Raw genomic sequence first — 26,589 nt, forward strand, 5'->3', positions numbered from 1 at the left:
AATGATGAGTCACAAATGTAAAGCAAACCTCAGAAATATACTCTGCATGCTTTGGGTCACAGCAGATGAAACAGGGGGATTTTCTTTTCTGAGTGTCATCTTGCAAAACCATTTCAGAGTTTGAACCTCTGCTGAGCTAGCTGACTGACTGACTTTGGCTATTGTTAACTCGACAAGTTGTACTACAGTAGAACAAGGTCTGGTTTGGCACAGTCAGACTTTGCCTGTTGACAAAACAATGCAGCATGGGGAAAAATGCTTTGCACACATTCTCAGCAGCACAGCACTCTAAACAATGACTAGTAATCACAATATTTCTAGACAATGAAGAACTGAATGACTGACAAGGCAAGGTGCAGGGATTAGAAATTAAGAGGTATGTTCAAAGTCCTTACTGCAGCAGTAACAAAGCTGTTCTTAAAGTAGATTGTTTTTGTTGACAGGGAGCTACAGGTTAGCAGGGTGGGATGGTTCAGACATAATTTCACTTACACTTTCAGGTTTGTATGCGTTTGTTGTACAGTGATTTCTCTGAAAACTTTGGGGAGCCAATGATCTGTTGACAGTACAATGCAGTTTTCTGCGAGTGTGAGTATCTAGGCTGTAATAGATGTAGTGAGGATAGTTCAGTGACTGCCAGCTGTTCAGGCTGGTGTTCAGCTCTGTGCAGCCCACTTTACTCGAATCCTGCCCAGAAACACTGCCACCATCATTCTGTTTAAATGGCCAATGGCAGCCTTTGCCTTATACGTGCGCTGTTTGTTTGGGTCCAGTCTTGAGATTTGTTGTCAAATTGTCATTTGCTGCTGTTAGAAGGGGTGAAAACATAATTTGGCAGCCATTAATATAGTTGATTTCACTGCCTAAAGATGTATATTGAGGTATAGAGAATAAATTGATTATTACTCGAGTGGTGGTGATGGAACAGGTTAGGATTAGGTGATATGACAGTATCAACCATTTTATCATATAAATGATACCTGTCAGAGACTTTACCATATGGAGGTAGGCATTCCTCTAATATCTCTGGTTGTATTAAGCCATGTTGGGGAATGTTGCAAATGAATAAGCAGCACCGCTTTAATATGTAGGATCTTTTTTAAATGATTTACATCATTGTGTACATTGCTGTAGAGATGACAGTGGCTCTAAGACGCTGGTTCGATTGGTCCTATACTCCCTGTCTGTCTCTGTAGGACCACCAGCCGGACAGTGTTTTCACATACCCAGTGAATTATCTGAGCAACAACTAGATGTGTCGGCCCAACATTTTGTGCAACACTTACCTGCAAAACTTAGTGACAATCCCATCAGCCTTCACTGCACGTTGAGTTTTGTGCTAACTTAAGATGGTGAATGTAGTAACCATTACAACTGCAACTACTGTCACTATGCTTAAATAGCACTAGTACTATAGAGTCTTGGTCTTGTTTTACCCATGCACAGGTTTCTAATTGATTTTCCAGAAAATGTACTATGTCACAATGTATGCTGGTATTGTACTATATCATTACACGTACCATAGAGACTTATTCATCTGGCCCACTTTGAACTGTGGTCAAATTTCTTTGAGTGGGAGTTGAAAGTAACCTCTGGTTCTTTCTCATCTTGCTCTCTTTCACTCTAGCCAGCATCATGATCAGGTTTCGGTGTGGACAATGCCTGAATTATATATATCACTGTTGGGGTATTACTGTAGGTGATTTGTAGTTAGTTATACTTTACCAGTTGTCTGTTAAAGCATCACTGCAAAACATCATTATCTGTGTCGTACAGTCACACCATACAAGTAATCACATTCATTTTGTGATGTGGAGGAAAGAATGATGCTGTTGAAGACTGCATTAAAGGTTTGCTAGAAAGCGATAAGCATTATAGGAAAAGAGGAGATGATGTGAGGTCATTGAACATGTGAAGATGAATTTTGAATTTCTGTATGGTGGTGTGTGTGTGTGTGTGTGTGATCAGTAGACAGGTAGAGAGGCAATGGCAACATTTTATTTTTGTGTCTCTTTTCTGTTTGACCACATTTATCTGCAACTGTCAGTTAGTCAAAGTCATGCAAAAGCCACAAAGAAAGGAAAGTGTTCCGGAAAGTGAAATGTGACTCCGCTGTTTGTGAGATTTCTTTCTTTCCTGGAGAGGGCAGGTAAAGGAAACAGACTTGGGGATCCGGCAAAGAAATGGCATGGAGCCCGAGCTGGCACAGCTGCACGTACACATGAGCTTCCTATTAGCCCCCTCTCTCTCTTTCTCTTTGTCTGTCTGCCCCCCACCCTCCCCTGTGGCTGTTTTTGTGGATTGTTCTCCCGTCGTTGTCATAGCGACTGTGATGCAGACAGCCCGAACAGGCTGCCTGTCTGCTTGGATATGTCAAGTGTGTGTGTCTGATAAAACGCCAGAGTGCTCTCGGCTTAGAGAGGAAGTGTTTGGAGAGTTATGTAATGTCCTCTTTTTTTTTTTAAGGGGGAAAAGTTAAGAAGTAGAATAAAAAAATTTTATCTGTCCGTCCATATGTCTCATTGTCTGCATATTTGTTAATGTACCGGGGAGTGTACTGTTTATGAATGCCACACAGTTTGAAGCGTGGTTATTTTAGTATGTCGAAGTAGCTCAGTGAGTTTCTTCTCGGTGAGTCTTTACTGCTTCTATACCGTTTCTTTTTGTAAGTAGGACGCAGTTTTTAAACACACACTCTGCAGGGCTGTGGGGGGTTGACACGAGGCTCTTTCCTGTGTGTAAAGTTTCCACTGAAGCTGTGGGCTCTGTGCCAGGAGCCACCCTGTATAGATGGAGGGGGAATGAGGGGAGGACGAGGGAGGGGAAGGGAGCAGAAAAGAGAAGGAGAACAGTGGGACGGGATGGGAGGAGAAAGCAACAGAGTACAGGGAGAGGGTGGGATGAACTTGATGGGGGAGGAAGGGAGGGAGGTTGGGCTCAGTGCCAAATGGGAGGTGTGTGAATCCTTGTGATGCTGCCATTCTCCCAGAGAGAGCTCTCTTATTGGACAACGTAAGGGGATACTATAAATAGGTTCCTAATCTGCGAAAGAGAGGGCTAAAAATAGGTAGACAGACGCAAACAGAATGAGAGGGGGGTCAAGAGAGGTTATGATGAGCGGTTTGATGATATAGAGCTGCAGAGAGTTGTAAACAGAGCAAGAAAGTTTTGAAAAGTCTGGCAAAATTAAAAGAAAAAAGGTTGATGTTCATGGTCTAGAAATAAAATCTCCATTGAGGAATTTACATAAAAAAACTGGCATTATTCAGTTCTGATACAATTTAGAATTAGGCCTGCTGTCACTTTAAGGGATCAGACCAGCACTGTGGCACGTTTTAACCCAGTTTCTGCAAAATAAACACTCATCCTGTAGGTTTTCAAAATAAATGGGTGACCTTTGAGCACAGCGCAGTCACAAACTCAACATGCACTCCCACCAACATTTATCATCATATGTGACTTACTCGTTTCTTTTATTGTTGGTTACCATTACATTGATGTCAGTTAACCCCCTCACAACCAGAGACAGTTTGATAACTTTTTTGGTGGTGCTATCCAACTGAGATTTAGCTGCTGCAAAGGATTCATTGTTCAGCGTAACAGTTTCATCTAACATTGATTTCAGAAGAAAGATTCAATTTGATTGTGCATCATATCTTCCAAAAATATTTCAGCTATGCATTTTAACAAGCGACAGTTTTAGTACAGTAATTTAAGTTTACCTCATTCACTGTATGAAATATGGATTCAGCTTCAGGGTATGAAAAGTGAAGCAAATGTGTAAGTGCCGTAAACTTGCTTTATTTCCAAAGACCAGCAGGGGGCGACTCCGCTGGTTTCAAAAAGAAGTCTGATTGTATGTAAGCTTATGAGAAACTGACCTTACTTCTCATTTGAATTATTACTTCAGTTAACAGTTTCCTAATGAGTTTATGGTCTCAGTTGCCAGTTTTCTTCAATACAGCATGGTGGTCATTTTGTAAATTATGGTTCCAGTTAGAGTGAAGTAGATGCTACAACAGGGTATACTTTTGAGCGTGGGTAACTTATGTTTGTCCATACAACATGCCCTCTGGTTCTCAGTCCAATCAGCGTCCTCCCTGAATACACTCTGTTGTCATTTCTGACCATATTTGGACTATGTTAAGAACCAAGCTGGGGGCATCATTTACAACTGAAGACCTAATTATTTATTTTCTCGATTTCTCAAAAACTTATTTTTTGATCAGTTCCATGTGAGTGACATGAGGGTCTTACGTGTGCACAAAATCTTAAGTGAGGAGTGAGGAGACTGTAATGTTCCTGAAATGAACACATGCAACAAACAGAAATGTCATATTTTCCCATGCGGTTTTCCACCATTAGGGCTTTGACTGGCACTCTTTTAATTACATCATCTTGTTGCATCCTATTTCTTTGCAGTGGTCCAATGGTACCAAACTAGAGAGTAAGCACTGCCATCTGAACCAACTCTTGGCGGCTAATCAGGCCACCAGGAGTTGCTCATCATGGCCACTCTGGACCTGGTGACATTGAATAAAAGTGGCTGTCGTGAAGAAACTGTAGTCTAAAAGTGAAAACTGCAAGAAGTCAGTGCGAAGTACTTATAAGATAAACTTCTTCATGTCTTCTAATCTCCTATTCCCCCCACACACCCTCCCCACTCATTCATAGCTTTCTCAAGTCTCTAATTATGCTCACTTGCTGACTGAGTTGGGAGGGTGGGAGTGTGTATGTCTGTATGTGTATGTGTGTGTGTATGTGTGTACTTTACAGTTGCCCGCATGTTTAAGCCTGTAATTAGTGCTCTTTAAGATGACAAAAATTCTGAGAAAATGTTAAAAGGAGCAGGCCTAGGCGTGTGGGGGGTGGACTACAGTTCTCTTCAAAAATAATCTTTTTTTCTTTGCTCGCAGAGCTTTGGGAGAAAGGTCATGGAAATGTTGCAGTGTAGAAAAAAAAGGTAATAATTTGTCATGAATTAGTACATATCTATGTGTTGGTCAGGACTTAAAAGGGAATGGCTGTCTAGTTACAGAGAGAGTGGTGGACCTGCTGTGAATTCGAGTGTAGTGAGTGTATATTTAAAGTTGTGTGTGTAAACTTGTGGCTGTGTGTTTTAGAAAGTGACTCGGCATTTGTATTTGCGCATGTACAGTAACCCAACACCCCACCCAACCCAGTGAAGGACCCCTGCCTCTCATTGGACTTGTCTTGGAGCCTTTTTTTGTGTTTATCATGTCCTTTTTGTCTTGGTTTTGGTCTTTCTTTTTTCAGTCCTTCTTTTTTTGCTCATTCTACACTCTTTGTTGTTCTCTTTTAGTCCTACAACTTCTTGCATATGTTCTTGATATTTCCTGTAGCCTCTCTCAGTGTACAGCCTCTGTTGAAGTTGTGTGTCATATGCTCTTAACAGCAAGAGGATTATATCTCATTTTTGCCACAGTCAGTGAAAGCTTTTCGTCACTTCCTCCTGAACTCCGGGTCATGTGAGGTCACCCCAGCCTCCACTGGGCCTCAGCTGCAGTCCATACACAGCCTGCAACTGGCTGCGCTCTTTCTGTAATGACTTGTGCTTGGAGTCAGTTAAGTTGTGGTTTTAATTTTCACACATTTGGGTTTTATGTAGTTGGAGTGATCCTGCTTTTTTTGTGGAGTGGTGGCTTTTATTACTCTTAAGGATTATTTCAAAGTCTCACCATTCATTGCTGCAAGTAAAACAGATTTTATTTGAGTGCTGAAAACAAAACAAGAAATGAAAGAAAAATGCCTTTAGATAAAATGAATAAAGCGATGCTGTAAAGCACAGCTCAGATAATGCTGAGAAAAAAGGTTAAAGTGCATTTTGCAGTTTGTAGCAGCGTCACTACATATATTCACCACAACCTGCCTCTATCCTTATTGTGCCTTTGTGATGGAAATGAAAATAGTAATTCAAAGATAAATGTGTTGGTGAGCGCGCGTCGGGGTCAGTGTGTCAGCACTAACTAGGCTCGCAGTGTGTGGGTGTCCAGTGATTAGTGAATCTCCCAGCAGACCATCCTAGATTTGGGAGCCAGATGCCCCAGTGCTGTGGTCATCAGAAGAGTTTTCCATGGAGTGATGGGACTAAAGAGTCACCAAATGGAGCCTCTTTAAGTGAAAGATAAACAGTGAAGCATATTTAAGGCCCAAGTCTTCCAAAGTACAGCAGTGTACACGTGTTTGCTACTTCATTTCACGCTTTTATTCTCTTAATAATGATTACTGTAAAAAGGAACACTTTTTAGGAATTACCGTCAATGTAAGGACCCATGTCACCTTTAAGACCTTTTCTCTGTGTGTTAAACTGCCAGTGTGTACGTGTACCAGGACAAAACAAAAAAAAAACAGGTGTTGCCGGCATCAAACTTGATGTATCAAGACAAACTGCAGCACAAATTCCGTGCCCAGCCTTCAAATTCTGTGGTAGGGATACACTGATTATCTGCCTGACTGATTATCAGATCTCACTGATTCTGCATTCTCACAGTTATTTGAATGTTTTTTTTTTTTGTTTGATTGCTGCTAGAATATAAATGTATATAAAAATAATGGCTCATAATAGTTTATTTAAATTTTGTAGTAATAAAAATAATGTGAATCTTAACTGAATATATCACATCAAGTGGAGTGGAAATAAAAGGTAGCAGAAAATGGAAATACCATCTTCAAATACATTATTGATGTCAGATGTGGAGGTAGAGTGGCATAACGCACGTGTTGTGATTATTCATTTACTTATGTTCCTTAGATGGTCCAAAACAAGTAAATGACCAGAAGACAAATGAAGAAAAAGAAAAAACTGACAATCTGGGTGAAGTAACGTAGACACATTTTAGTCTAAATCCTCTTACCTCAGTTTAGAGAGACGTTTAGGGTTTTGGCATCACAGAAACACAACTGCTTTTTAAAACAAAAAGTCTTATCTGAGGATAGGAATTTTAGCGATTACTGTGCAATCCTACCAGGCCACATATTAATGAGCATATATCCCTTTTGGCCTCAGGGCCCTCATCACAGACATATGATATATAATTATTATGTTTTATTGTGGACCATTTTTTATTCCGCCAGCAGTCCTCAAAAATGTGATAGCACCCGTAACTTCCTGCCACTTCAAATCTTTTTTCTGGGCTAATAATTGAGGGGGATGAAAAGTTGCCAAAAACAGAGGGGATTCGTTTCCACAACCAGCATGATAAACGCCTCCGACTCATCAAAGCTAAAGGTGAACATGCATGGTAGCAAGCTAGCTAGCTAGCCGGTGACAAATGAAATGAGATGGTTGTTGTCATGGATACAGGCAGTCTCATATACTACATGCTAAACACAGATATGGGCATGGCCAGACAAGTGCCGACTGAATAATCAAATTTACAGTTGTTTGAGATAAGACAGTACACAGCCATGACTGAAGGAGTTTCTTCTCTTATAGGAAGCTGGGGTTTTTCCTCTCTTCAAAACCGAAGTTAAGATAGGACCAGCAGTTAGGACATATTGAACTTCATTCCCCATCTCAATCCCCGTACGTCATCTCTGTACTGTCAATCTGTTGAGTCTGTACGTATAGTACATCAGTGTGAAATCATCAGAGCTTGTTTTATCACATCATGAGGTTGTTAATTTCATGATATTTGCACAAAGATGATACAGGGTGATAGAAGACGATAGAGATAGGACCAAGGCTTTCATGGGCCCGACTTCAGTGTGTCCGTAATTATTCATCAGAAGCTGTCGAGTACTGGAAGATAGCATAGAATGTCTTTCTTTTCTTTTTCATTTTGATTAGACTGAATCTGAGACTGTATTTTATGTAACCACAGATGTTGCATTTAGCCAACAGCCAACACCTGAGAACTTAAGCTTCTTTTCTTAAGTGAAAACAAAAAAAACACACATTTATCAAACTACAGTGTTGTATTATTTGGCATTGTATACGTGTAGACATTTTTAAATGATGCCCCATTCTTATCAGAGAATAGCAGGTTGATTAGTGTTGTGCCAAGATGACCAATCATGCTTTTTATGTGTTCATGTGACCTGTAAAGATAATCTGTGAATCTCTGTGTTGTGGTCAGTCTTCCTCTTTCCCTCTTCCTCTCACTCTCTCTGCCTTTTTCTCCGTCTCACCCTTTCTGCTTTCCCTCTCGAACTGTCATTCCACATTTATGACCGGCCTGTGATGTGTACCCAAGACAGATGGGGCACGGCAAGATGGCCGCTGTTGCCCTGGCAACAGATCTGAGAGCAGGAGGAAAAGTGAGAGGTTGCTTTTTCTTTCTTTCTTTCTTTCTTGCTGGTTAAATGTTCAGGTTATCAGGGAGATACAGAGAATATGCAAAGAGGGCAGCAGAGACACGAGGACAGACCGTCTGTGCTTCAGTTTTTCAGAAGCTTCACTCAGGACATCAGCACTAAAAATCTGGAGTTGACAATCAGTGCCACACTGAGAAGAGTCTGATGCTCGTCAGTGATTTGCCACGGACCCTCGTCCAGTCACACCGGGTGCCTTTGGGACTCTAGTTAGTTAGTCTGTGTGTGTGCGTGTGTGTGTGTGTGAGGAGGGAGCATGGGTTGTGGTCTTTTGCTGTCCATCTTGATGCTGTGCTGGATTAGAGGGGTTACATAATGTGCTCTGAGCTTCAAGCAGCATACGCTAAGAGGATTACCACAAGTCTACTAAAGACACTGTTCCACACACACACACACACACACACACACACACAGTGTTACAGCGTACGCTAAAATATAGTGTCCACCTGCATGCACAGTATGTGTGTAAATACACGTACACACAGAAGTCTGATCTTGTACACAACCTGAGTCACTTGTTTGGGTGCACACAGACTACACAGATACAAATAGTGACAGACACACTCACACAGAGTACCTCTGACTCCCGTTATGCAATAGTGGGTTTCTCATCTCATCTCATCTGTTCTTCAGAGGGCAACAAACTTTGGATTTAACCACCAACCGCAACTGCTGATGGTTTTCAGAAATCACTAGAAGCTAGAAACCACAATTTTAGCGTCTACATCTGAGATAGTTCACAGTGAACCCGGGTCCCAAAAAAGAAATACAGCCTGGTAATACACAAGCCAGACTTAAAGCTGGCAGTTCCAGCCACACTTAAAGTTGACTAGCATGTGGCTAGTACTACATGTACAAGTTAACTTTGTGTGGCTTTCATGACAAACACACATGGTGTTGTTTATGTCAACATTCCTCCCTTCAAATCACTATGTGTAACCTTAAAGCTTAAGAACATGTTGAATGCATTTCCTTCCCCAAAAAACTCTTGCAGATCCCCTTTTAAAATCTCACATCAACTTGTCAGTCAATGTCCTTTGCTCTAACACCAGCATATTACTGCTATCGCCCTCTGCAGCCAGCAGAAAAGTGTTGCGCTAGCTTCTCTGCTGATTTCTTTATGACTTGTCTGTATTGCTCCCCTTTCTCTTCCTTTATTTGCCTTTGTCTCCACACACACACACACACACACACAGACAAATCCTGCATTGTTTCATGTCTCTGAGATCCCTTGTGCAATGTAGTTTTGTATGTTAATGTATGATCAGATATTTTGCTTCTTTGCACACGCTGACGTTCGCGCATGTTTGCACATCTACATGAGCACACCCACATGTGTAGAGACAGATCTGCTGTAAACGCTGTAAGTATCACCATGACTACCAGACCTCTGAACCTGTTTAATCAGAGTTCCTCCCCCTGGTCTTTGACGAACAGGTTCTGGCCATGAAAGAAAGCAGGAAGAATATGCTGTGTGTGTTGGTAGTCATCTTTTACCGAGTTGTTATTGTAACTAGAAATGAACATGAGCTCTCCTTTCTCAGATATTTTCTGAATAGCTTAGCTTAGCATAAAGACTGGAAACAGCTAGCCAAAATCCACCTAGAGCTCATTGATTAACATTGTATAGCTCGTATACTAAATCCTTATAAAACCTGAAGAGTAAAAACAGCATTTTGTGGTTTTTGCGGGGATTTCATGTAGACCTATTTCTTTTCTCGAAGTAGTGATTTCCTGGAATGTCCACTGGTTACCTCATGACCTTAAATTGGTGGTATACTCCAACTTGTGTCTGATGAGGGGGCGCTGTGTCTGACATTGGTACTTTCCAAAACTGGCTAGTTGTGCAGACACGAGAAAGTAAGCTGTGTGCGAAGTTTTCTGTCTTCATCTTTATGTGACTGTTTATGTCACTTCATGTAAATAATTTAGCGCAACACCATGAATGTGTGCCTTTATCCTCACATATGACCAGTATCACATCGCCCGCCTCGAACAATCAAGTGCAGCTACCCTGCACGACTGTGAAGGCTTTCTGACATGGTTGGTACAACACGATGTACAAACTTATCAAGCGTGACCAGTCCCTTAACAGTGAACTCCAGTCTTGTTCACAGTCTTTATGCTAAGCTAATCTAACTAGCTGCTTGTTGTAACTTCATATGTACTGTAAAGACAGGTGAGCGGTATTGATCTTCACACCTAACCTGTCAAGAAAGCGTTGGAGTGTGCTTCCCAAAATTCAGAACTTTTCCTTTGAATAAAGTGAATTGTGATTGATTCTATGTATTTCATATTCTTAAGCCCGTGTGAGCAGTGTTATCCCATTTCCCCACTGCAGCAGTCCAATTATTGTGGAGTTTTAATAAGGTTGTCCAAGATGGTGTATAAGATTTTGTTTTGCAGCCTTTGATTACTGTTGTACTGTAAAACCACTTGTTGTCCAGCTATTGTCTGTGTACAGCACTTGGTGGGTTGGGTCAGAGGGTAGTAGGAGTGCATGGACCACACTAATAGCGGCTATGGGGGGCGGTGGGGAGGGATAAAGAAAACATAGCTTAGGGGTGGGAATGCCTGGGTGAAGGGGGAGGAAGAGGGGCCTTGAAGCAGATCAGCCGTTTTATAGATGCGTAAAATGGGACCTTGAAGGAAGTAATGACAGACAAACCCTCCCCCTCCTCTGTGCATGTACACACACACACACACACACGCGCGCACTCTCTCTCTCCATTACCTGCAGTAATTGACCCATCTCTCTCCTCTTTCCTGTATCCCTTCAATTAGACCCTCTTTATCCCTTGCACTCTCTCTCTCACACACACACACACACACACACACAGACTCACACACAGATACAATGGATGACCATTCTTTGACTTGTCCCATCAGATGTGAAAAAGACAGGCAGTGAGTGAGTGGAAGAAGAGAGAGAGAATCAGGGGTATTGTAAGTGTGTAGGGGAATGGTTGTAGATTAGAAGAAGGAGGAGAGGTGTGTTCAGGGAGTATTGACTTAAAAAGGAAAAATCGACTGAAGCAATTGTGACAGGAAACTGAATGTGTACCTTTTAATTTGTTTATATGCTCACTGTGTCCCCAGCTTTGTGTTTTCAGTTTTCTTGTTATGTTAGTGTTATCAGATAATCTTCTAAAAGTTTCGCTCAGAAAAACCCTCAAGCAACTTGGTCTAGTGACTCCACTAGGAACGTAATGCGACCTGTGACACACTCTGCTTCTTGGCTGCTTAAGTATTACTTTGACAGAGAGTCTAAATCACATTAATAATAATGCAGTAAGATAATGAAATCAATTTTTATTTTTGTGCAGTCACCTATCAACAAACACGTTCGTTTGTGAAAGGCTTGTTGCATAAGAGCCGTACATCATTGTGTTCTTGATTGCTTCATCTTTCCCATCTGAAGTGTAGAAGTGCATGATATCTGAGACAGCTGCAGCTCTGTTTGGGCACTGGCACGCCAAGCCGTCTGATCAAAGCTTCCTCTCACCTCGCTTCCTCTGTTCAAAGCACACAGTTTTCCTCTGCAGTGAGGGATTATAACCAACATTTTAGGTGCGCTCACTTATATTTATAACCATATGAAGTGCAGTAGATAATCTGGCTAACCTGTGTACAACATATCTGAACTCTTTTTCTTGCCTTGTCGTACTCCGTCTGACAATTATCTTGGCGAGAACAGTGCTTTCATCGCCGCTAGAAACAAGGTGAATAAATTACAAGCATAAGACTTGCCGCTGAGACCAATTCAACATCCTAACTATGGAAATTAAGGGCAATAGTAAGCTGCAAACACTCTGACAAGTGGCAGCCTTAGTGAAGGGGGCTTGCTTTGACAGTTGCTTTAGTACAAAGGAAACACTGCTGTGAGTGTAGTTGAAACAGTGAGGAAAGTTTAGAAAAGAAAGTCTTCTGAAAAAGGAATTTGAGTATTTCTGATTTGGGAAGTTTAGGAATAGCTCATTCTTATTGACTTTTTGGACCATATGGTCCACATACTAATATAACTGTATATTTTATGTTGCAAAATACCGCACTGTTACTTTATATGTTGTAAAGACGAGGACTAGATGGCTTGATTGATGTTCTTTTGGCCAAACCACTGTTGCCCCAAACATGGACCAAAATCATCACATCCATCTGACACATATCTAAAATGGCAGAGAAATAAGAGTGAGTAAATACTGTATATATCTATTACACATTAGTTTAGAGACATTAGGATCCTTTTAGGAATAATTTTGTGCTTTGACTGAAGTATTTCTTGTTGACGTGAGAAGCATTGAACTGTGGCACCTCCTACAGGCAAGAACCATCACCTATGTGATAGGGTGGCCTAGTGATTAGCAGATAAGTGAATATATATACCTTAAGCAAATCTAAAGTCATACAGGATGACTCTGTGTAGTAGAAAAATGTTCCGTAGTTTGATATGTGGAACTAAGAGAAAACCAGCTTCAGTTTCTTCTTCTCCTAACTGGCCGTGTTGACAGAATTCATAAATCTTTCCTCTCTGGGTTTCCATCACATCTCATAGTGTCCGTCTTTTACAGTCTTCACTCTGTGGGCTGTGAGTCTGTGCAGTGCTCAAGTATGTTTTTCTCTCACACATCTGCTCTCGGTCACTGGTCGCTTTTGTTATGGATTTATTTCGGTGACTTTAAATGTGACAAACCTCTCTACTCATCTTGCTCAAGGTGTTTTTTTTCCCATTTTATTTCTCGGCTCAGGCTTGTGGCAGTGAGAGGACAAAAAAAATAAAAGAGAAAGATGGTGGGCTGGAGGGTTGAACTTTTATAGCAACTTTTATAACGCTTGTCACTTGGTGAACTTTTGCTGCACCTCCTTTTCTTTTGAATACACTTCCTCTCCTTGTTTCTCTCTGTCTTTGTGTTGCTTCTTGGTACCTTGCTTTCCTTGTCTTTTCATTTCTTCTGGTGGATCTTTGTCTCTGCTCTTTTCACAAATTACCTACAAGCTACTCCCTGCTGGTCTCACCCTCAGTATCTCTCTCTCTCTCTCTCTCAGTATCTCTGTCTGTCTCTCTCTCTCGCTCTGCTCCCAGCCAGCCACAGGAATGTATCTCGAGGAACGCCTGGCGAGACGAACTGGATCAAACGAGTTCAGAGCAGTGCTGGAGCCCGGCTGTCTCTTGCTCTTTCCCAGCTTCCATCTCTTCGCCCGCGCTCTCCTTGTCTTCCTCTGCGCTCCCCCTCCCGTTCGTTTGTCTCCTGTTCCATGTTTTCCCTCTGTCCCCCCACCCCTTCAGGTCTCCGTCTTTCCTCCTTGCTTTTCCTGCAAACCCTTTCCCTTTTGCTGCTCTTTTTCTCCTCTGTACTCTCTCTTGTCTTCTCTCTCTCTCTTCTTCTCTCTCTCTCTCTCTCTTTTTTCCCCCTCTCTGGTCTCCCCCACTCTGCTTCTCCTTTTCTCTCATCTTTCTCCTTTCTCTGGCACGATAGAGAGACAAAGAGATCTTTTGAATGCCTTCGCGTGTAGGAGTTGAACCTCAAGGGAGGGGATCGTGTGGATGTTTGGTGTGTGTGTGTGTGTGTATGTATGTGTGTGTGTGTGTGTGTGTGTGTGTGTGTGTAAAAGACTGTTTATGTACACATATTAGAGCCCTTTAGCCCAAAGCTTTAGTCAGATGAGAGGGCAATGCAATTTGATACAAAGACACACACATACACACCTTCACATCAGACAGTGAGCCGCGTCGCTCTCTCCACCCTGTCTGTCAGTCACTCAGGCGGTACTCCTAATTGGCTTATAATGCCCTTGTTACCAGAGGGGGACCCTTTTGCCCCACCCCCCTCTCCTGTCTGCTAGCCTGTTTGTTACTCTTCAAAATAGGCCGTCAAGCACGGGGGTGGGTTAATGTGTGTGCGTGTGTGTATTCATGTGGGGGTTAAGGGCTTGGTGCACAATCAGGTCTCCCCCAGGGGCACTTGCACAGGGATGCACTCCCTTCTTTGTCTGGAGGGACAGTAGAATGCTGTGTGTGTTGTGTATGTGTGTGTGTGTGTACATGCCTCGTCGTACACATCTATGCTATCGTGGTTTTGATCTGTTTGTGTGCTTAAGCTTGTGTGTGTGTCTGTTTACAAATGTGTGTGTATGTATGCGTGCACACAGATCATTAGTGTCTCATTTGTGTACTAGACTGGTGACTCCTAACAGATTCCAAGGTCAAAGATCTTCCTGTCTTGACTTGAGTCATGCTGACTGCTTATTAGAGAGTAGCTTACTTGCTAGCAGATCTTATCTAGTTCTCTGGTTTAAATGGGCTTGTTGCGTTAGTGTCATTAAAAGTGGGCGCTGGAAACTTTACACTGGAGATACGACTTGGTCACACACTGAACTTATGTTACTCTTACTAGCCTAAGGATACTCTTATCCCAATTTTCAAGAAATTAGTAGTCTGAATGTAAGTAAGTAAATGCTGAAATTATAAGAATATCATTATATACAATTCACTAAATACCAGTCACTCAGAAAACCTCTTTAAAAGCTGAACACTGGACAGGCAGCACACAGTGGTGCTCTGAGTTTCCTTTTTCCCGAAAACAGCTGCCTGATGCAGCTTGAAGGGGCGATGAGACTGAAGCAAAACAGTACAACTGTGAGCTTTAAAACCAAAACACTGACTTAAGAGCCGAGGGGAACTACAGAGTCTAGTGATTCTCTGTGCTCGTCACCATGAGGGACACCCGCCACATTATATACAGTCCATCAACATTCATTGTTGATATGAAAATATTGTTGAGTGCAGCTTGAACGAGGTTAACATGCAGCTTTGCAGAATTTCTTTGCTCATTTAGCTCATGAATGGTTACTGTATCTAATTAACACTTTTCGTTCATTATTTTAATGAGTGATGAGAGCAGAATTCCTGGTTTGAGAGTGATGCAAGTTTGCAGCTCATGTATTAAAATGGATTATAGCAACTAGTAATAGCTGTGGTAATAGTAGTAACCTGCATTAACCTTTTCAGAGTTACACCTGAGCTTAACCCTGGTCATGAATAGTGTTTCAGAGCCATGTCGGATTAACCCACGTTGATCTGATCATAGCAACAGCACACGGGATTCTCCTGGTTGTTGATTTGCTTTCTGACAGCTGTATCTATCGAGTGGAAATTCCTCTTTCTTTGTCTCTGTCTCTCTCTCCCCGTCTGTTTTCCACTCTCTCTGTGTGGAATTGTCCAGTGCCTCTTTAAGCTAACTGCTGCTTGAAATAAGGAAGTGGCCTACCATCCTCTCATTGGCTGCTTTATTGGTTGGAGGCCGGGTTGCAGTCATTGCAACTGAGCAGGGGATAAAAGCAGAGTGAGCCGCTTGTGAGCCGAGGCAGGCTGTGAGCTTGCAGATGATCTCCCAGTGGCACACACAGACACACACGCAGACACGAACAAACAGTGTGACAGTTCAAGCTGTGTCTGTGTGGGTGAAGAGGACGAAAGACAACAGAGAAGAAGTAAATGTAGAATAGAAATGGAGGGAGGGGCAAGAAAGCTAGCTCAGATGAAGAGCTCGAGATAAGATGATGGCAATCGTAGCAGAAAAGGAGGTAAAAAGGATGAGAGATGAGAACGAGATGGAAGACAGGGAAATTGGTGATTTCGGGAGCGCAGCAGAGATGGGAAATTAGAGTGAAAAGGTTGAGACGGAGGACATGTGGTGCTGGAGGAAAGCAAAAAAAAAAGAAAAAAATGAGGGAGGTAGGAGAGACGGGCATGTCACAGCCGGAGCGAAGGAGAGGGAGGACGGAGAGGAGGAGAGGAAAGGTACATGTGACAGGGAGAGAGGGATAGAAGAGGAGGGAGAGGAGGTGGGAGGGGACGAGAAGAGCGGCGTATGTCAGCCGGAGAACAATAAGAGGCGTTCATGACACGTCTCCAGGGGTATCGACTCGACATGTTCCTCCTAATAGAAGCTAAAATAATTAATAACTTCCTGTGTCGCTTTCTTTCTCTGCCTCTATTTCTCTTTCTCACACGTACATATCGACTCTCTTTCTCTCTTGACACACAGCGAAACTGCATATATGTATGCACACACACACACACACACACACACTGATGAGTAAAGAGCAAGTAAAGAAATGGTTTTCTGGCTGATTGTGTCGTCTTCTGTGATTAGTAATAAACACACACACACATATATAACGCTTGTAATTGTAATCATCCACCACTGACAGACCCCGTCCTCACACATGTGCACACATACTGTGGTGAGATGGAGAGACAGATACAGAGGAGAGTCCTGTTCTAATGTTCACTCACATGAATAAATGATGGTGTTAAGAAGCGACAGTCTGGGTGGGAGGGCAGTCAGGCGGGCGGGGGGGGGGCGTTAACAGAGAATGTGTGTATGTGCCTGCAGACACACACACACACACACACACACACACACACACACACACGTACAGACACAGACTTATTTTGTGCATGAGCGGTTCTCAGGACCCCAGAACCAGCACTGTGGAACAAAGCCTACTGCTGGTGTTCTTCAGTGTTGGTGCTGTCTACGTGGTGTGCCTGTGTGTGTGTGAGGATGTGCGTTTATTGTGTTTCATGGCATGTGTGTGACATGCGGATGTTTATGGCCTGGGGGCATGAGGGGAGAGAGAGCAAGTAGGAGGAGAAAAAGGCAGAACTACAGATAGGGAGGGAGGGGAGAACCAGCGAGGAGAACAGGGTGAAAAAGAGAGAGAGACAGAGAGGAGTGTATGTAGTCATTGAGATGTTGAAAGCGAGCCGCAGGCAGTCTGTGTGCTCCTCTCTCTCGCTCTCTCTCTCTCGCTCTCTCTCTCGCTCTCTCTCTCTCTCTCTCTCTCTCTCTCTCTACCCCCCCCCCCACACACACACACACACTCACCCCTCTCTTTCGCTCCTCTTTGTGAGCCTGCAGAGCAGATAAAAGCTGTCCTAGTCTTGAGGACAATAACGGCCATCACAGCTTTGCTGCAGTCTGCGTCGCCTACCTGCCTCCTCTTGTCTTTGTAGCATGAGAAAGTGTCTCCAGTGCCAGCTTTATGTTAGCGCCTGCTACAGACAGCCTGTCACTGTCTGTATAGGTGCTGTGGTGCTTCTATCTGAGCTTAGTCTTGTGTCACACCAAACCATTCTTTCTTTCAGGCTCTCCTCACACAATTGCAGAGCACTGTAACAATGCATAAGGTAGCTCTTTGTTCACACACACTGTAAATATCATGCATGGAAAGAAATTTCGTGTCAAAGATGTTTGCCCATCATGGTACCGTTCTGGACTGATGGGGATTGTTTGTTTGGGGTTTGTTTGTTTTTTTTCATTCACCACAGTGGACGGCACAGCTGGAAAACGACAGAAAGCTGTACGCTCAAGTTTAACCTTTGACAGTGTTATGTGGTAGACAACACAGTACCTATTTGTTTTGCTCATTTGAATTAAGTCAGTATTTCTGTTGAGTCTGAGTCCCTCGTTGTAGATTCAGTACAATCTACAAATAAAAAGATATCAAACAATGAACAAAAATCTTCCACCTTGTTAGTACATATCCTTATAAATCCTGCTGGGTGAAGTGTTTTCATCCAGAGAGCTCTTATCTTGGTACAGATATGTGTGTGTAATCCCTTATTTTTGACCACACGTTCCTGAGAACTGGTCTAATAGCTGATGTGCTTCAGGTAGTAAACTTAATTTGTGGTATTTTCAGTCTATATTAGCGCAAATACTCAACAGTGTAAGCAAATGATATCACCGGTGTGTCTTGAGTCCCAATTTTGTATATACTGGGCAGGTAATATATATATATTTTCTCTTCTCCAGTTTCACATTATTCTGTTGATTGATTAACGAAGAAGCCTGCAAGCTAATAAACATGTTTCTCAACTATGCATGGTTTAGAATTTTCAAAAATCCCCTTTGCAAATGTTTTTTTGAAAAAGGAAGCCCATTCAATACATTTGTCAGGCCTCAGGCACACACACACAATGTGCTTTGATGAAAACGACTGAATGTACACCTTTGGTTCGTTTCTGTCTCATTCATAATCGCCGCTCGTACTATCTTTGTGTCCGACTTTTCATACCAAAGCAATCAGCACAATAGCATTTGGTGCATTAAGCTAAATCAGCCAACCGTGCTGTGGAGTGTGGGTTGTCCATTGCTTATTTATGGACTGCCATATGATTATTTAGGGATAGCTTTGCTTCTGTGATGTGATTGCAAGCAGTTTAACTTATTGACAGAATAGCAAAGTTTCTCTTTTTAATCCAGGAAACGTTTCTCTCCATGTTGTTTCTATGGTCTTGTGCTAACTGTGACCTTTTCCGTGTTATACCCTGGGATGTTGCTGCATTGTGTTTATACTAAACCCTGTTAAAAATCACAGGAAGATATTAAACAGGAAATATGTTCCTAGCTTTGAACTGTCATGCCATTGATGCGTGCAGTTAGCAATATTTGTTTGAAACAATTCAGCTGGGTAAGAAGTGCAAAGGAAGATGGAAGAAAGAAAAAGCAAAAACACATAACACACAACACAGAAAGACAGAACCAATAAAGCGTTACATGTTACAAGAAACACTATCACTGTGGCATTTCACAGGTAGTGGTCATTAGCAGAAATATATGTTTCTGAGTAACACAAAGGTGTGAATGTGTTTACATTAAATATATGCATGAGAAGCAGAGCACCACTGTTAAAGAGCATGTATTTTCACTCAGCCTTTTCAGCATAAATAAAGGTTGCTACACATAACTAAATAACAGAGCAACAGTAATTATTTCAAGTGGTCATAAAGTGCAACTTGATTTTGGCTTTTCAGTGTGCTAACATTGTGTTGTTGTGCGTGTTCGGTAGAGTATAGTTGTCATGATGGGGTGTGCAGTTGGTCCTCCTGTCCTGCGAGCACTGAAACCCTCCATCAGCGCGAGTCCGTTTCTAAATTGTACGGTAATGTGCGAGGTTAAGGCTGAGGTTTTTTGTGTTGAGTGTGCATGTGTGGTGAAAGTCTACGGCACTAAAAGTGTGTGTAATCCGTATCATATAAGTGTGTGTGTTTGCGTGTGTGTGTCTAGCTACATTAGCAGATGTGTTTGGCTGGAAGTCATTTATATGGTAATGATGTCATTTACCTCTGAAATGCATCTTCCCCAACACTGCCAAATAGGGCTTATCCATACTGGCAAAGCTTTGTGTGTGCGTGCACGTGTGTGTCTGTGTGTGTATGTGTGTGTGAGCGTGCGCTTGCTTTTGGAAGGATAGAGTCGGGTTGCAACACCTGTACCCTGTAATATATCAAGATGAATTCTGTGTGCATGTGTGTGTTTGTGTGTGTGTATGAAGGCATATGTGTACCCTTGTGTGTTTGTGCCCGGGCACAGCAGTTAGGTTACCTTGTGTTGATAGGAATGTGAAATTGCTGTGTTTTGGGGAAGAGCAGAAGTTATTTGTCCACAGCGAGTCAAAGCCCACAGCTACACAGCCTCACTTCCCTTTTGCAGATGGGTAGCACCGTGCAGACACATACCGCACACACACATACCACTTGTTTACGACAATGTCAGTGCAAAAAAAAAAAAAAAAAAAAAAGATTGTCTCAACAGGTAAGATGGATTCCCAGACTCTCCTGCAGGTGTTAAATATTTTTATAACCACAGTGCTCATGGACATCTTCCTCAGATATCGCAGCCGCCATGTTTATCTGTTTTGTATACATATAATCAGGCACACACACTCAACTGCAGCGGCCTGGGGGAGATAAGATGTGTATGAGCTATGAACTTTCATTTCATGACAGACAAACAGCAGGAACTGATCCTCACTGCAGATTTGACCCAGCGAGCCCCAGAGCAGCACTCACTCTCATTAGAACAGCAGCAGGCTTCCATCCATTCCTATAAGTGTGTTTGAATGTGTGCGTTGTGGCTGCCAGCCTCTCGGTGGTATCTAAAGGCCTAGAATAACCGCACAGAGCTTGTCGCTTTAACAATAACTATCATTAACACACTGATTACAGGTCTGACCGTCTTAAAATAACACATACACACTGGGGCAGTGGATCAATACTCGCATGCTGGGGTAATGATGGGTCTGCCTGCTCTGCACAGATGAGAGAGTTGATGCATAACGCAGGGCTGGATAGAAGGAGGGAGATGTTTTCAGGAGCTGGATACTAAAAGAGAGTGTGGTAGGGAGGTGAAGAAAGGTGAGTAAAGAGTAGTAGAGATGGCGTTTCAGAGGTAGGTCAAAAGTCTGCTGGATTTGGTATAAAAAGTGCAGGTTACATGAGAGAAGTGAGAGTGACCACACGCATACAAACACAGCAAGCAGACACGCACAGTAACAAAACCCACAGCACATAGTTGTTGCTGCATTAAATGAAGATCACTCTGCCATGAGATGGGATCAATGGGATGAAAGAGTGAGAGAGAGAAGGAGAGGCAGAGATAGATAGGGAGGTGTATTGTAGAGGTCTTGATGGATTAGTCTTTCTATCTTCTGGCTCCCCTCATGATTTCTGCCCAGAGGCAGAGTGCTGAACAAACACACTCAGACACACGCCAGGCGTGGACACGAAGATCCATGCAGTTTACACAGGCAGAACAATTAATAACATCTTCTACTAACTAAAAGCAGCTGTATTATAATGGAAAAAAATAGCTAAAGAGAAAAGCTTTGCAGTGGAAATATTTCTTAGCTTTAAGTATAGAATGTATCTGTAATAACTAGTCAGCTAATCATGCACATCCCCAGTTTAAACATTGCTGACCTCATGGCACAAAACACCAGTTGGTTATTAGACTAATTCTAATTATTTTATTGACCTACATGTAAAAGCCATTGTACAGCTAGGTGTAGTAGATGTCATCTCGATGCTTTGGGTCATTTAGAATAAACTTTCTTTCGGGAAAGGTGTTGCTAGACCGAGAAACACAGAGTGTTTTTTGAGCGCAACGTGAGGTGAGCGCTGCATTGTTTTATTGGTGACACGTTTGCTTGTATGGACATTTGTGGACAAACGCTTATGAATTCTTGCATGTTATCACACTGAGGAATATTAACTGTCAGCAAAAAATATTTCATCAAAGACAAGAAGCAGAAGTCAAAATCTGTTTTTTTTTACCAGAGACTGCTAGCTGCTGCTATAGCGAGCACGTCAGTTATACGTGTCTGTGCAGCCCCTCAGTGGCTTTAAGTTTAGGCTTAGCTGCTACACATGTTAATTACACACTGACATAATTTACACTGAAATGTCATGCCTTCATAGCCAAATGTTGCTTTATAAAAACAAGCAGCTCTTGCTTGTTTATATTATTTTATAGTTGTTTTATATTATTTATAGTTTATATTAACAATGTAGCGCAACGAGCTGGCAGTTACTGTTATAAATAAATATACAAGTATAACCGCTACTAAATTAACCATTTTTTTGAAGAGGTGTATCTGTCTCTCCAAGATCATGACAGTTTTGTTAGATTCACAAAACAGCAGCTTTGAGTTACACTAAACTGACAGGGGAAATAATCCACTGTTTGAAGCAACTGTGTTGAAATGAAGACATTTGATTCCAAAATGTCACTGTCTTTAATGCTGCTGTTGTCCCAGTCCAACAGATTGCATAAAGTAACAGGGAAATCAGGGAGATGCCAAGCGGGCACAGTCTGTAGACACTCGCCTAATAAGTGAGAGCACCTGTGTGTGAGCACTATAGGTGTGTGCCGTCTGTAAAGCATAGATGCATTTGTCTGAAAGGACATTCTGACGATGTGTGAGGCTCTACTTCTCACACCCAAATAACACGTCCATCTGAAATCTAATGCAGATTCTCAGACAAAGTGTTGCTGCTTCAATTTGGCAGTCAGATACGGTACAGATTAAACATAATCTTCCGCTATACATGTGAGCCCAGTCCAAAACACTCACGCTGTCTGTAAGTGCCAAGTGCCAACCCATTATACAGGACATAAATTGTGTGTGTGTGTGTGTGTGTGAATGTGTACGTGCATACTTGGATCTTGCATTTCTTTCTTGAATGCACTCGTACTGGGTTGGACTTTGTTCTTTCCAGGTCTAGTAGAAATGTGTGTTTAGGCTGTGTAAACAAATGCACAAACACACACATTCAAAGAATTGCACAGCGTCGAGGCAACAGCAGTCTGCTACTGCATGACCTAGTTATGCACACAGAAAAATTAGAGAGAGGAGAGAGTGAAGGCAGCCGGGAAGAGAGAAGCGGAATAACAGTATTTTCTTGCTGCTCTCTCAACAGCTGGTTTATTGTGGCTAAAATGACACGACTAGTTGATCAACACAACAGGTCAATCCTCCACAACAAAATATTTGACTAAGAAACATCTTTAGTAGAAGAAGAAGAAGAAGAAGAAGTGAAACGGTCCTGCAGCTTGGATATACAAGAGACAGAGTGAGGAGTGAGGAGACGGCTGTCGTGACTCAAGTTAGTGGGATGTGCTCTCATGTGGCCATCGATCTGCACGACTAAGGACATCTGGAGCACAGAGCACACACGCTCTCTCTCTCTCTCTCTCTCTCGCTCGCTCGCTCACACACACACACACACACACACCGGCTCAATGAGTTCATTCCTCCCAGAAAGGCTCGTTCTCTCTCTCTCTCACACACACACACACACACACACAAATGCACATACACTCACCTCCCCATTCAGCATGTCCGCTGGTCAACACGCACGCACTTAACACACACTCATTCACAACGATGCGTGTGTGCAGCCAGTGTGATTATGGCGTTGCTGCCAAATAGCCATCAGGGCCCCTCCACTCGCTGCCACAGTCATCTGTTACCATAGCAGCCTCTCTCCCTCTCTTCCCCCTCAGCTCAGAGGCAACAGTGTAGAGGGAGAACTGGTGAAAAAGAGGGAAAAAACAGTCGTTCTTGCTACTGAGCATCTATATATCTGTGTGTGTGTGTGTGTGTGTGTTAGCATACACCAGTCTGCCCTCACGACAGGCTCTGGCAAAGGCAGAAAAAGACTGGATTTCAACGCAGCCAATCGGACGCTCGCCCTCTGTGGCAAATCGCTCTACCTAGCCAATCAGGGGAGCCCCTCAGATATACATATATGGTAGACTCATACACAGACTAATACTAATATTACACTTTGTTTTTGGCAGATGTTATCCTTTACATGTGTGATAACAGAATTGGCTCCATATGAAAGAACAAAGGTGAAAATCATCCCACTCAATTTCCACCTGTCTCTCTCACGGTTTTCATTCTCCCTCTTGTACATCGCTCCTTGTCGCTGTATTTCTTTTGGTCTGCAGCTTTCTGTCTTTCATGGAGCCTTCTCACTGTCTCCCCTTGCTGCTCCTTGCTCTGTGTGTTTGATGTTGCTCGTCTTGCTTGAGTATAACTTGCCTTCCTTGCTTTTGCTTTCTCTTTTGTTGCTGTATTCAGGGAGGACAGGTGTTGGACACAATCTGTCCCTGTTTCCCCCCCCCCCCCCCCCCCCCCCCCCCCCCCCCCCCCCCCACACACACACACACACACACACAGCTGTTAGGCCCCTCCTGGTGACCATCTGGCCATGAAGCCAGGAGTCCCCTCATTCACTCTATCTCTTCTTTCTTTTCTTCTCTTATTGTTCTATTCTTTTTCCATTTCTCCAGTCAGGACTAAAAACTTTTTTATCATTTATCCACTGGCATCAGTAGCTAATAAATTACAGATTCCATTGCTTCTCACATGACATTAACAATATAATAAGCTTTCCAAACAATGACTGGCCACCTTCCAAAGTGACCAACAGATCAGAGAAGCTGACCAGCAGCCACAGGCAAACCAGTAGTATATCCTGATCAAGATTTTTGGTCCCATGCCAAACCGAGTCACATAATACAGAGCTTCTACCAATGGGGTTTCAATCTGACATTTACATTTGCCTACATAATACGGCTGAACTCTTAGGACACTTGGCCTGGAACGGGCCCAGGTATATTAATATTTGCAAAACCAAAATATCTCTGAGCAGTTCCCCTTTAAGCATTCCTTTAATGGTTTCTTATAATATTTTACACAATGTCTTGTGGAGACAGGGGAGTCATTGTGGAGGCTTTGGAGAAGCTTGTATTCATCTTCAGCATGGAAAATGCTAGTGGTCAGATGCAACTGTTTTGTACTTGTTCGTGATATTGTCAACTTGTTAACCATCCTACTTCTGGGTTAAGATAAGATTCCATCACAAAATAATGACCTATTTGTTGACATGTTTAAAAATATCAAGACATGAACTATCTTTTTTAATAGGCTAAAGGTAACAGATTTCAGTGTTTTTGTATGACAGACTCCAATCATAAGGCACCACCTTCCTCTACAGGCAGTATAGGATAGGATCAGTTGCATAGTTTGTAAAGATCACCAGCCTCAGAGACTGTATCACACATTCACTGTGAACTAAACTTTGAATCCCAGTTGGTCTTTCCACATTCAGATCAGGAAGAACAGTAAAGGGTTTTCATTCACACAGGTACCACCTAATTTACAACGGCTAATAAGTTAGCAGTTGTTGCTTTGCTCTGTTATTTATTTATCATCAGCGTCCCTGTTGTGCAACAGAACTCTGCAATTTCACTCTCAGATGCAGAAAATATCCCACTAATCATCCTTGGAGCACTGTTAAGTTCTGTTTGCCTCTTTCCCCTGTTTCTCCTTCTCACTCTCTGGTGCATGGTTCTAGTGTAGCCTCTGGTTGAGCCCATGTGAGCGAGGGAGGGGAAGGAAGAGGGGATGGGGTGGGAGGGGGAGAAAGAGGGAGAGAGTGAGAGAGAGAAAAAGAGAGGGGGTGGATCTGTTGATTTACTAAAGACTCAAACATGACCAGTCTCCCCTCCCACACGCCCACTCACACTTCCTCCCTCTGCTCATATCTCTCCCTCTCTCTCGCTCCCTCTCTCTCTCTCTCTCTCACCCCCCCACCCCCTCCTAGCGTGATGGTACAGCTCCAGAAACAGGAAGGAGCCGCAGCTCTATAAATAGAGAGGAGCTGCTTGGCCAGGAACCACACACAAACACACGCGCACACACACACACACACACTTATACACACAAACACACACAGTTTCCCCTCTCTCATCCCCTCATTTTCTCTCTCTCTCTCTGTTGCTTCTCTGTTCTCTCTGCTTGCCCTCTTTCTTGCTTAAACTTTATCAGGAAAATGACACACTCAGACATACACACGTGTAATGTTGCACACACAAACGCGAACGCAGGCTCAAACACACGCAGTCCTCGACTCAGATGATAATATGTTGTGTGTTAAATACTAATGGTTTGAAAATGTGTCTATTAGCACTATTAGCATTATCATCGTTTCCTACTAACCTTCTCCCCCTTTTCTTTCTTTCACTCATTCAGATCTTTTGTATACACACACACACACACATTAAAGTCTTTTTTATTGAGTTGGGGCGGTCGGGGATGGATGGGTAGATAGGGAGGAGAAAGTGATGGCTTTCTGTGGCCAGTAGGTTTTTATGTCAGGTCAGCAGGTTTGAAACTGCTGATGACACATGTACATGTGCGCGCTCACACTTTTCTTTCTTACTGCACTCACGCACACACACACACAGACACACAGACACACACTAGTCACATGTAATATGTCTGAGAAAGCGTTGTGATGAGCCACACCACAACAGTGTTTATTCTATGCCTGTTGCTGCTCTATCTGCCTACTCTTTACTGATGTCAGCTTTCTGATAATATATTATTGCCCTAACAGCAACAGTTACATACAAGTACATTCCTCATTCCTACATTCCAATTTTTTCATTAAAATGAGTTTAATTAATATAAATTTTAAAGTTGGCAGCATTTCCCAGAGTGTTCTCTATGTAGTTGAATTTGTTGCACTGAGCATGTAGCTTTAAAGAACTAAACTCCTAAGAAAACACTGCATATCCCAACTCAGAGCCCTGACACAAGAACACCAGGATGTCAGGATGTTCTTTAATATATAGTTTGTATTTTGCTTGAAAGATAGAGAGGCAGCAGTTAAACTGCTGGCGCTCAGACTGCAAAATAGAGCTGCATTCATTTGCAGAATTTGGAATGAGTAATATTTAAAGCGTTATTGTTTAGAAGATTAGACGAGAGTGTGTATTCAAATCAGGGGTGTATAGGCCCCCAGTGTACAGGAGGCAGACTGGCAGGCGCTTTCTTACACACACACACACACACACACACACACACACACACACACACCCTTCTCTGGGA

At 42.6% G+C, this 26,589-nt stretch overlaps 1 protein-coding gene across 1 annotated transcript in view; it reads left to right on the plus strand.

Moving 5' to 3' along the window:
- maml3 (mastermind-like transcriptional coactivator 3) overlaps nucleotides 1-26,589 on the plus strand; it is a 98,793-nt gene that overhangs the window by 14,675 nt on the left and 57,529 nt on the right. The gene's annotated exons all lie outside the window — the stretch shown is intronic.

Source organism: Scatophagus argus, chromosome 2 (assembly GCF_020382885.2).
Source record: "Scatophagus argus isolate fScaArg1 chromosome 2, fScaArg1.pri, whole genome shotgun sequence".
NCBI classification, from domain to species: Eukaryota; Metazoa; Chordata; class Actinopteri; family Scatophagidae; genus Scatophagus; species Scatophagus argus.